Genomic DNA, 13,186 nt, shown 5'->3' with positions numbered 1-13,186 from the left:
CATAGATGCAAAAATACTCAATAAAATTCTTGCCAACCGAATCCAAGAACACATCAAAACGATCATCCACCATGATCAAGTAGGCTTTATCCCGGGAATGCAGGGTTGGTTCAATATATGGAAATCCATCAATACAATCCACTACATAAACAAACTCAAAGAACAAAACCACATGGTCATTTCATTGGATGCTGAAAAAGCATTTGACAAAATTCAGCATCCCTTCATGCTTAAAGTCTTGGAGAGAACAGGAATTCAAGGCCCATACCTAAACATAGTAAAAGCAATATACAGCAAACCGGTAGCCAGCATCAAACTAAATGGAGAGAAACTTGAAGCAATCCCACTGAAATCAGGGACCAGACAAGGCTGCCCCTTTCTCCTTATCTTTTCAATATTGTACTTGAGGTACTAGCTCGGGCAATTCGACAACATAAGGAGGTCAAAGGGATACAAATTGGAAAGGAAGAAGTCAAACTATCATTATTTGCAGACGACATGATCGTCTCCCTAAGTGACCCAAAGAACTCCACTAGAGAGCTCCTACAGCTGATAAACAACTTCAGCAAAGTGGCAGGTTATAAAATCAACTCAAGCAAATCAGTGGCCTTCCTATACTCAAAGGATAAGCAGGCTGAGAAAGAAATTAGGGAAATGACCCCCTTCACAATAGCCACAAACAGTATAAAGTATCTTGGGGTGACTCTTACCAAACATGTGAAAGATCTGTATGACAAGAACTTCAAGACTCTGAAGAAGGAAATGGAAGAAGACCTCAAAAAATGGGAAAACCTCCCATGCTCATGGATCGGTAGAATCAATATAGTTAAAATGGCCATTTTGCCTAAAGCACTATACAGATTCAATGCAATACCCATCAAAATCCCAACTCAATTCTTCACAGAGTTAGAAAGAGCAATTATCAAATTCATCTGGAACAACAAAAAACCCAGGATAGCTAAAACTATTCTCAGCAACAAAAGGAAATCTGGGGGAATCAGTATCCCTGGCCTCAAGCAATACTACAGAGCAATAGTGTTAAAAACTGCATGGTATTGGTACAGTGACAGGCAGGAGGATCAATGGAACAGGATTGAAGATCCAGAAATGAACCCACACACCTATGGCCACTTGATCCTCGACAAAGAGGCTGAAAACATCCAATGGAAAAAAGATAGCCTTTTCAACAAATGGTGCTGGTTCAACTGGAGGTCAGCATGCAGAAGAATGCGAATTGATCCATCCTTGTCTCCTTGTACTAAGCTCAAATCCAAATGGATCAAGGACCTCCACATAAAGCCAGACACTCTGAAGCTAATAGAAAAGAAACTGGGGAAGACCCTTGAGGACATCGGTACAGGGAGAAAGTTTCTGAACAGAACACCAATAGTGTATGCTCTAAGAGCAAGAATTGACAAATGGGACCTCATAAGGTTACAGAGTTTCTGTAAGGCAAAGGACACCATCAAGAGGACAGATCGGCAACCAACAAATTCGGAAAAGATCTTCACCAATCCTACATCAGATAGAGGGCTAATATCCAATATATATAAAGAACTCAAGAAGTTAGACTCCAGAAAACCAAACAACCCTATTAAAAAATGGGGTACAGAGTTAAACAAAGAATTCTCACCTGAAGAACTTCGGATAGCGGAGAAGCATCTTAAAAAATGCTCAACTTCATTAGTCATTAGGGAAATGCAAATCAAAACAACCCTAAGATTTCATCTTACACCAGTCAGAATGGCTAAGATTAAAAATTCAGGAGACAGCAAGTGTTGGAGAGGGTGTGGAGAAAGAGGAACACTCCTCCACTGCTGCTGGGGTTGCAAATTGGTACAACCACTCTGGAAATCAGTCTGGCGGTTCCTCCGAAAACTGGGCACCTTACTTCCAGAAGATCCTGCTATACCACTCCTGGGCATATACCCAGAAGACTCCCCACCATGTAATAAGGATACATGTTCTACTATGTTCATAGCAGCCCTATTTGTAATTGCCAGATGCTGGAAAGAACCCAGGTATCCCTCGACAGAAGAGTGGATGCAAAAAATTTGGTATATCTACACAATGGAGTACTATTCAGCCATTAGAAACAATGAATTCATGAAATTCTTAGGCAAATGGATGGAGCTAGAGAATATCATACTAAGTGAGGTAACCCAGACTCAAAAGGTGAATCATGGTATGCACTCACTAATAAGTGGATATTAACCTAGAAAACTGGAATACCCAAAACATAATCCACACATCAAATGAGGTACAAGAAGAAAGGAGGAGTGGCCCCTGGTTCTGGAAAGACTCAGTGAAACAGTATTCAGCAAAACCAGAACGGGGAAGTGGGAAGGGGTGGGTGGGAGGACAGGGGAAGAGAAGGGGGCTTGCGGGACTTTCGGGGAGTGGGGGGGGCTAGAAAAGGGGAAATCATTTGAAATGTAAATAAATTATATCGAATAATAAAAAAAATTAAAAAAAAACCAAAAAAATTATTTTATTTATTTACAGTCCAAATATTGCCCCCCTCAGTCCCCCCTCAAAGAATTTTCACTCTATCTCCCTGTCTTTTGCCTTTGGGTTGGTGCTTTCCCCTGCTATTATCCCTCTTCCCTTTGATATCAAGTCTCCACAGGATTAGGTGCATCCTCTCCCAGATAAGGCTACATATGTGCTGTGGGCCCGGACCAGTCCAGGAATGTTCTTTGGTTGGTGGCTTAGTCTCTGGGAACTTTGAGGCGTCAGGATTAATTGAACCAATGTTCTTCTTATGGGGTTGCCATACCCTTTAGCTCCTTCAGTACTTCCCTAACTCTTACATAGGGGTTCCCAACCTCAGTCCAATGGTTAGCTCTGTCTCAGTCAGCTTCAGGTAGATCCTCTCAGAGGACAGCCATGCTAGGCTCCTATCTACAAACACAACATGGCATCATTAATAGTGTTAGGGTTTGGTGCCTGCCCATGGGATGGATCCCAAGGTGGGATGTTCGCTGGATGGCCTTTCCTTCAATCTGTGCTCCATTTTTGTTCCTGCATTTCTTTTAGATGGGAACAATTATGAGTGCTTGGTATATACTCATTGATAAGTGAGTCCACCTTTTAAATGCATCTTCCCATGAGATTTGCCTTTTCCCCCTCTTAGTTGTTCCAAACCTACTATGGGCTTTACAAACTCATTTTGTGTGTGTGTGTGTGTGTGTGTGTGTGTGTGTGTGTGTGTTAGATTACACTTCAGAGTCCCCATGGATCTCTCAGACTTCTGTGAGGTCTACTTATTAACATTTTTCACAAATTTCATAAGACACGATGTTATATCCAACAAAGAACCTAGTTTCAAGATGATAAAAAGGGGCATTTTCATTAAGAGGACATAAGAATGCTATATATGAGCCTAGTGACAGTTTCAAAACTCAAGCAAGAGAAACACATTTCAAGGAGAAATTCAGAGTTATATACGTCAGCATTCCTCTGTCAATACCTGACAGAGCCAGTAGACAGAAAATCATTCTGATTATTGGGGTTTAAATAGCACTCTCATCTAATTTAACCTAATTGACATTTATAAAACATTACACTCCGTGAAAACAAAACACAGATTCTTCTTCGGTGTACACACAATACTTAACAAGGTAAATCATATATATTAGGTCATGAGTTTCATCCATTTAAATTATGTTGTCTGACAAGAACAGAACTAAATTAGAAATCTGTGGTGGAAATAGAACTGGAAAAATCTTCAGCAATGTGCAAGTAAATAATATACTCCTGAATAGCTGATGGTTCGAGATGAAACAAAGGAGGAATTATGAGGCACATGAAGTTGATAAGGATATTACATCAAAGTTTTTTTTTTTTAGATAAAGTTCTAGTAGAACATAAACATAAATGTATAAGCATTAGAAAAAGTCATTGTGAACTAAATTTGTCTGAATATTGAAAAGGTAGACTAAGAGAATCTAGCAAAACTAAAATCAAGTGGAAAATTAGAACAATAAGCCTGAATGAAAAATTAGAGAAATTGAAAAGAATAATTTTAAACTGTACAGAAAGTCAAGAAAACTGAAAAAGTTCTTTGAGGCTGGTAAAATAAATAAGATTCTAGCCAGCTGATGGGTCAAAAAAATGATCAATTAGGAATGACTAAAGTAACAAACATTCAAATGCTTTAGCTAAAAGGATAATAAGATTATTATTAAAATATTTTAGCAATGATATTAATGCATTTTTATAAGGACAAAGTTCTATGGAACCTCAAAATGCAATGGCTTATTTTAATAAAACTATAAATAATATGAACAACACAATGTATACTAAGTGAATGGAATTTTCTTCTACATTTCTATTATTGCTATTATTATTGTGTGTATGTGTGCATATGCATACTCAATATAGGGTGACATATGAAAGTCTGAAGAAAATGGGGAGAGGTGCTCCTTTCTTTCTATTTTGTGCTCTGCGGATTGAACTGAAGTTCTCAGTCTTGTATGCCAAGTATTTTTACCTGCTGAGTTAGTTTCTTGGTTCCAAATGGAGTTCATTGTTAATAATTGTTAAGATTTAGAAACAAAATGCTTGAGCTGGAGATGTAATTTAGTAGCATAGTACTTGCCTAATCTTTAGCAGCACATTATAAAAACAAAATTAACAAGGAAGAAAAATAGATATAAAATATCCCCTGAGAGACTACTTGCTAAGGACTTGGTTATCAGTCTGCAAAACGTTTAGAAGGTGATGCAACCATTTAGTTGTGGGGTGTGCTGGAAGGAACTAGGTTACTGTGGCAATTCCCACCCTCTCTCGTTTCTTCTCCCTCTATTTCTCCCTCATTTCTACTTTACTTTTCCTCTTTTCTCATTTTCCTGCTTTCTCAAATAGGTATGTTAATGTGGTATACTCCAGACCACAAATTCATGACCCTCCTGCCTCAGGTTTTAAGTACTGAGATTATAAGTTGCATGTGCCAGGTCCAGTCTAATAAATGTGAGAAAAATATATAATAGCCATTTGTATGAACTCTTTAAAAATTGAAGAGAGAATACTTTCCAAAGTATTTAAATGATCCCAAAAATTATCCCATTAACCAAACCTAACAGGTATTACAAATGAAATTAAACATTATCTCTTGCATGTAAAAATGCACAAATTTTAGTCATACTCTCAGCAAATTTCATATAAAATAGTAATATATTTAGAAAAGCTGAAATTCCAGAATTAGTCTAACATCTAAAAAACAGACAATGGAACTTATCATGCTAACTAAATATCAAAAAAAGTTATTACTTCAGTTCATGCATAAGAAGCAACTGTGACCAACTGGTTTGCTAAATCTATAAACAGCAAAGTGGAGGTTTTCACTGGTATAATAAGGAAAGCAAAAGAATTAAAAGGTGACTAGGTGTAAAATGGAAATTATAATCTTTATTTTCACATGTTTTTGTGGGAATGGAATCTATGGAAATGGTCTTAGAAGTAATATGTGAATTTAACAGACGCAAGATACATGTGCAAAGATTCATGACAGCACTTTGCAATAGTAAAGATGAACCAAATTGGGACAAAAAAAAGCAGTATTGCTTATGATAGCATCAGAAATATATGGGATTACATTTTGCAAAACATGAAAAACCAATTTGGGTATATTGTCATCATAACAATATTAAGCCCTTTAGTAGTTTCCATTTCTTTATTTCCTTAATTTCTTTTCACAATGCGCTCCAGTTTTCACAGTACATGTTCTGAAATCCTTTTGTTAGATTTATTCCTAAGTATTTTATTCTTCTTTATACTATTTAGAAATGGGATTTCTTAATTTCATTTTCACATTGTTCATTGCTCATATAGGAAATACAATTGGTTTTTGTATATTGATATTTTACTCCACAAAATTACTAAGGACATTTATTATCTCTAATGTTTTTTATGTTGATTCCTTTCAGTTTTCTGCATGTAAAAACATTTTATTTTCAAACAATGGTAGTTTTATTTCTTCTACTCCTTTCTGACAGCAATTCTCATCCAAAGTGGGATAGAAGTAGAGAGAGGAATCATTTTCATCTTGATCTTAGAAGAAAATCATTGCCTCTCATTATTCTATATGATAACATCTGTGGATTCTTTATGGATCCATTTTTATTAAGGTGATGAAGTCCCATTATATTACAAGTGTTGTGAGAATATTTTTCACAAAATGTACTATATTTCACATTTTACTCCACTCCTCAATTCATACACTGAAATTCTAACTTGCAATGTAATGATATGAAGCAACTGGCTTTTAGGAAAGCAATTGGGTCACAATGGTGCAGCTCACTTGTACCATTATAAAAAGGAAGCTCAGAAAAACCTAATTTCTTTTTACTATGTGGAGATGAGAATGATCAATGAGAAGGTGGCAGTGTACAACTAGGAAAAGTTCCCTTGTGTGAATATGTACAGATATTCATATATTGGACTTTCCTTTTCCAAACATATAATTGTCCAGGAAGAAACAAATTTATTGTTTATAAGCTACTTAATGTGTAGGATTTTGTTATAACAAACCAAAATTATTAAGGTATGAGAAGATTTTTAACTTTTTTTAAAATCTAGTTATGTCCTATGTCTATGGAGATGACTAGGGTTTTCTTTGTTTATTCTATTGCTAGGTATATTATATTGATGCTAAATGTACTGTGCACTCCTCTAATACATCCTTATTGGTTGTGCTTTGCAAGTCTTTCTTTTTTTTAAAAGATGCATTTATTTATTTTATATATGAGTACACTGTAGCTTCTTCAGACACACCAGAAGAAGGCATCAGATCTCATGGATGGTTGTAAGCCACCATGTAGTTGCTGGGATTTGAACTCTGGACCTCTGGAAGAGCAGTCAGTGTTCTTGTTTTTCTTTCTTTCTTTTTTTTTTTTTATTCGATATAATTTATTTACATTTCAAATGATTTCCCCTTTTCTAGCCCCCCCCCACTCCCCGATAGTCCCGTAAGCCCCCTTTGCTTCCCCTGTCCTCCCTCCCACCCCTTCCCACTTCCCCGTTCTGGTTTTGCCGAATACTGTTTCACTGAGTCTTTCCAGAACCAGGGGCCACTCCTCCTTTCTTCTTGTATCTCATTTGATGTGTGGATTATGTTTTGGGTATTCCAGTTTTCTAGGTTAATAACCACTTATTAGTGAGTGCATACCATGATTCGCCTTTTGAGTCTGGGTTACCTCACTTAGTATGATGTTCTCCAGCTCCATCCATTTGCCTAAGAATTTCATGAATTCATTGTTTCTAATGGCTGAATAGTACTCCATTGTGTAGATATACCACATTTTTTGCATCCACTCTTCTGTTGAGGGATACCTGGGTTCTTTCCAGCATCTGGCAATTATAAATAGGGCTGCTATGAACATAGTAGAGCATGTATCCTTATTACATGGTGGGGAATCCTCTGGATATATGCCCAGGAGTGGTATAGCAGGATCTTCTGGAAGTGAGGTGCCCAGGTTTCGGAGGAACCGCCAGACTGATTTCCAGAGTGGTTGTACCAATTTGCAACCCCACCAGCAATGGAGGAGTGTTCCTCTTTCTCCACACCCTCTCCAACACCTGCTGTCTCCTGAATTTTTAATCTTAGCCATTCTGACTGGTGTAAGATGAAATCTTAGGGTTGTTTTGATTTGCATTTCCCTAATGACTAATGAAGTTGAGCATTTTTTAAGATGCTTCTCTGCTATCCGAAGTTCTTCAGGTGAGAATTCTTTGTTTAACTCTGTACCCCATTTTTTAATAGGGTTGTTTGGTTTTCTGGAGTCTAACTTCTTGAGTTCTTTATATATATTGGATATTAGCCCTCTATCTGATGTAGAATTGGTGAAGATCTTTTCCCAATTTGTTGGTTGCCGATCTGTCCTCTTGATGGTATCCTTTCCCTTACAGAAACTCTGTAACCTTATGAGGTCCCATTTGTCAATTCTTGCTCTGAGCGCATACGCTATTGTTGTTCTGTTCAGAAACATTCTCCCTGTACCGATGTCCTCAAGGGTCTTCCCCAGTTTCTTTTCTATTAGCTTCAGAGTGTCTGGCTTTATGTGGAGGTCCTTGATCCATTTGGATTTGAGCTTAGTACAAGGAGACAAGGATGGATCAATTCGCATTCTTCTGCATGCTGACCTCCAGTTGAACCAGCACCATTTGTTGAAAAGGCTATCTTTTTTCCATTGGATGTTTTCAGCCTCTTTGTCGAGGATCAAGTGGCCATAGGTGTGTGGGTTCATTTCTGGATCTTCAATCCTGTTCCATTGATCCTCCTGCCTGTCACTGTACCAATACCATGCAGTTTTTAACACTATTGCTCTGTAGTATTGCTTGAGGCCAGGGATACTGATTCCCCCAGATTTCCTTTTGTTGCTGAGAATAGTTTTAGCTATCCTGGGTTTTTTGTTGTTCCAGATGAATTTGATAATTGCTCTTTCTAACTCTGTGAAGAATTGAGTTGGGATTTTGATGGGTATTGCATTGAATCTGTATAGTGCTTTAGGCAAAATGGCCATTTTAACTATATTGATTCTACCGATCCATGAGCATGGGAGGTTTTCCCATTTTTTGAGGTCTTCTTCCATTTCCTTCTTCAGAGTCTTGAAGTTCTTGTCATACAGATCTTTCACATGTTTGGTAAGAGTCACCCCAAGATACTTTATACTGTTTGTGGCTATTGTGAAGGGGGTCATTTCCCTAATTTCTTTCTCAGCCTGCTTATCCTTTGAGTATAGGAAGGCCACTGATTTGCTTGAGTTGATTTTATAACCTGCCACTTTGCTGAAGTTGTTTATCAGCTGTGGGAGCTCTCTAGTGGAGTTCTTTGGGTCACTTAGGGAGACGATCATGTCGTCTGCAAATAATGATAGTTTGACTTCTTCCTTTCCAATTTGTATCCCTTTGACCTCCTTATGTTGTCGAATTGCCCGAGCTAGTACCTCAAGTACAATATTGAAAAGATAAGGAGAAAGGGGCAGCCTTGTCTGGTCCCTGATTTCAGTGGGATTGCTTCAAGTTTCTCTCCATTTAGTTTGATGCTGGCTACCGGTTTGCTGTATATTGCTTTTACTATGTTTAGGTATGGGCCTTGAATTCCTGTTCTCTCCAAGACTTTAAGCATGAAGGGATGCTGAATTTTGTCAAATGCTTTTTCAGCATCCAATGAAATGACCATGTGGTTTTGTTCTTTGAGTTTGTTTATGTAGTGGATTGTATTGATGGATTTCCATATATTGAACCAACCCTGCATTCCCGGGATAAAGCCTACTTGATCATGGTGGATGATCGTTTTGATGTGTTCTTGGATTCGGTTGGCAAGAATTTTATTGAGTATTTTTGCATCTATGTTCATAAGGGAAATTGGTCTGAAGTTCTCTTTCTTTGTTGGATCTTTGTGTGGCTTTGGTATCAGTGTAATTGTGGCTTCGTAGAAGGAATTTGGTAGTGTTCCTTCTGTTTCTATTTTGTGGAATAGTTTGAAGATTATTGGTGTTAACTCTTCTTTGAAGGTCTGGTAGAATTCTGCACTGAAGCCATCTGGTCCTGTGCTTTTTTTGGTTGGAAGACTTTCTATGACTCCTTCTATTTCTTTAGGCATTATGGGACTGTTTAGATGGTCTAGTTGGTCCTGATTTAATTTTGGTATTTGGTATCTGTCAAGGAAATTGTCCATTTCCTCCAGATTCTCCAGTTGTGTTGAGTACAGGCTCTTGTAGTAGGATCTGATGATTTTTTGGATTTCCTCAGTTTCTGTTGTTATATCTCCCTTTTCATTTCTAAGTTTGTTAATTTGGATACTTTCTCTGTGTCCTTTGGTCAGTCTGGCTAAGGGTTTATCTATCTTGTTGATTTTCTCAAAGAACCAGCTCCTGGTTTTGTTGATTTTTTGTATGGTTCTCTTTGTTTCTACTTGATTGATTTCGGCCCTGAGTTTGATGATTTCCTGCCTTCTACTCCTCCTGGGCGAAGTAGCTTCTTTTTGTTCTAGGGCTTTCAGGTGTGTCATTAAGCTGGTAATGTATGCTCTCTCCATTTTCTTTTTGGAGGCACTCAGGGCTATGAGTTTTCCTCTTAGCACTGCTTTCATTGTGTCCCATAGATTTGGGTATGTTGTGTTTTCATTTTCATTATGTTCTAAAAAGTCTTTAATTTCTTTCTTTATTTCTTCCTTGACCAAGGTATCATTGAGTAGAGTATTATTCAGTTTCCACGTGTATGTGGGTTTTCTGTTGTTTCTGTTGCTATTGAAGACCACTTTTACTCCATAGTGATCAGATAGGAGGCATGGGATTAGTTCTATCTTCTTATATATGTTGAGGTCTGTCTTGTGACCAATTATATGGTCGATTTTGGAGAAGGTACCATGAGGTGCTGAGAAAAAGGTATATTCTTTTATTTTAGGATAGAATGTTCTATATATATCTGTTAAATCTAATTGGTCCAAAGCTTCAATTAGTTTCATTGTGTCCCTGTTTAGTTTCTGTTTTCCTGATCGGTCCATTGAGGAAAGTGCAGTGTTGAAGTCACCCACAATTATTGTGTTAGGTGCAATGTGTGCTTTTAGTTTTAATAAAGTTTCTTTTACGAATGAGGGTGCCCTTGCATTTGGGGCATAGATGTTCAGGATTGACAGTTCTTCTTTTTGTATTTTTCCTTTGACCAGCAAGAAGTGTCCCTCAGGGTCCCTTTTGATGACTTTGGGTTGAAAGTCAATTTTATCTGATATTAAAATGGCTACTCCAGCTTGTTTCCTGAGACCATTTGCTTGTAAAATTGTCTTCCAGCCTTTTACTCTAAGGTAGTGTTTGTCTTTGACCCTGAGTTGTGTTTCCTGTAAGCAGCAAAATGTAGGGTCCTTTTTATGTATCCAGTCAATTAGTCTGTGTCTTTTTATTGGGGCATTAAGTCCATTGATGTTAAGAGATATTAAGGAATAGTGATTGTTACTTCCTATCATTTTTGCCGTTATTTTTTAAATTTGAATGCTTATCTTCTTTTGGGTTTGATGAAAGGTTACTATCTTCCTTTTTCCAGGGTGAAGTTTCCCTCCTTGTATTGGTGTTGTCCTCCTATTATCCTTTTCAGGGCCGGGTTTGTGGATAGATATTGGGTAAACTTGGTTTTGTCATGAAATATCTTAGTTTCTCCATCTATGGTGATTGAGAGTTTTGCTGGATATAGTAGTTTTGGTTGGCATTTGTGTTCTCTTAGAGTCTGCATGAGATCTGCCCAGGACCTTCTAGCCTTCATAGTCTCAGGTGAAAAGTCTGCTGTGATTCTGATAGGTCTTCCTTTATATGTTACTTGGCCGTTTTCTCTTACTGCCTTTAGTATTCTTTCTTTGTTTAGAACATTTGGTGTTTTGATTATTATGTGATGGGAAGTATTTCTGTTCTGGTCCAGTCTGTTTGGAGTTCTGTAGGCTTCTTGTATATTCATGGGCATCTCTCTCTTTAGGTTAGGGAACTTTTCTTCCATAATTTTATTGAAGATATTTGCTGGCCCTTTAAGTTGTAAATCTTCACTCTCATCTATGCCTATAATCCTTAGGTTTGGTCTTCTCATTGTGTTCTGGATTTCCTGGATATTTTGGGTTACAAGCTTTTTGCATTTTGCATTTTCTTTGACTGTTGAGTCCATGGTTTCTATGGAATCTTCAGCATCTGAGATTCTTTCTTCTATCTCTTGTATTCTGTTGTTGAAATTTGCATCTCTGTCCCCCGATTTCTTCCCAAGGCTTTCTATCTCCAAAGTTGTCTCCCTTTGAGTTTTCTTAGTTGTTTCTACTTCTGATTTTAGATCCTGGATGGTTTTGCTTAGCTCCTTCACTTGCATGTTTGTGTTTTCCTGGAATTCTTTAAGAGATTTTTGTGTTTCCTTTTTCATGACCTCAGCCTGTTGACCAAAGTTCTCCTGTATTTCTTTAAGAGATTTTTGTGTTTCGTCTTTCATGACCTCAGCCTGTTGACCAAAGTTCTCCCCTATTTCTTTAAGTGTTTTTTGCATTTCCTCCTTGTTGGCTTTTGTATTCTCCTGGATTTCTTTCAACGATTTTTGTGTTTCCCTTGCAAGGGCTTCTAACTTTTGATCCATTTTCTCCTGAATTTCTTTAAGTATGTCCTTCATGTGTTCCTGTACCAGCATCATGACCAGTGATTTTAAATCCAAATCTTGTTTTACTGGTGTGATGGGGTATCCAGGACATGTTGGTAGAGGAGAATTGGGTTCAGATGTTGCCATATTGCCTTGATTTCTGTTAGTGACGTTCCTGCATTTGCCTTTTGCCATCTAGTTCTCACTGATGTTAGTTTGTCTTGTCAGTGCTGGACTCACCAGTGCAAGCTGCCCCTTCCCAGTTGGCCTCTGGTGCACAGCTTACCTCCTGCACTGCTTGTAGACAGGGTGCTGCTGCCCAGGCTGTTCAGATCCCAAAGCAGGCACCCGAAGGCTCCCGCTGGGGCCCGCTGGATTCACTGGAGCACACTGACTTCTCCCAGCTGGCCTCCCGGAAGCCCAGCTAGCCACTTGCAGGACTTGGAGATGTGGTGCTGATGCCCAGGCTGATCTGGATCGGGAAGCGGAGGGAGTAGAGCTGAGGGCTTCAGCCTGAGGCCTTGCTCCAGATTGTGTCTGTGGACCAGATGGAGCCTGTGTGCACCCCCAGGGAGTGCCGATGATGTATGCTGCTGTGATCTCCCCTGTGTTCCGCTCACTCCGCTGGGCAGCCGATCCGCCAACCGGGCTGTCGCACACAAGGTTAGCCTGGCCGCCCAGTCCCTGAGTCCACGCAAAAGCCTGGGAGGCCAAGGTCCGAGCAAAGTTCCCCTAGGGCTATGACTGTTAATTGGGTCTGCCAGGTGACTAGGATGGAGGGCGTGCGCACCCGCGCTCCCTGAAAGCACCAGGAGAGTCTGCTGTGCTAACAATCCCCTGGGCGGACTGACTCACAGATGGCCCACCAAGCTGCCCAGTCCTTGGGGTCAGTCCTGTGCCTTTTGGGGCCTAGACCCTCGCTTTGTTAGCCTCAGGCTATGCCTGTTACAGGTCTGCCTGCCAGAGTTCTCTGTCGTCCTGCAGGCAAAATGGCGGCGCGCTCGCAGGCCTGGGCAAAAAAAAACCCTGGCTGGATTGGCACCCTGATGGCCCCCCGACAAGCCCAGGGCCTGGGTGCAGGCCA

Source organism: Apodemus sylvaticus, chromosome X (genome assembly GCF_947179515.1).
Source record: "Apodemus sylvaticus chromosome X, mApoSyl1.1, whole genome shotgun sequence".
Classification (NCBI taxonomy): Eukaryota; Metazoa; Chordata; class Mammalia; order Rodentia; family Muridae; genus Apodemus; species Apodemus sylvaticus.
The sequence above is the reverse complement of the archived record's forward strand: the minus strand, read 5'-3'. Positions refer to the sequence as shown.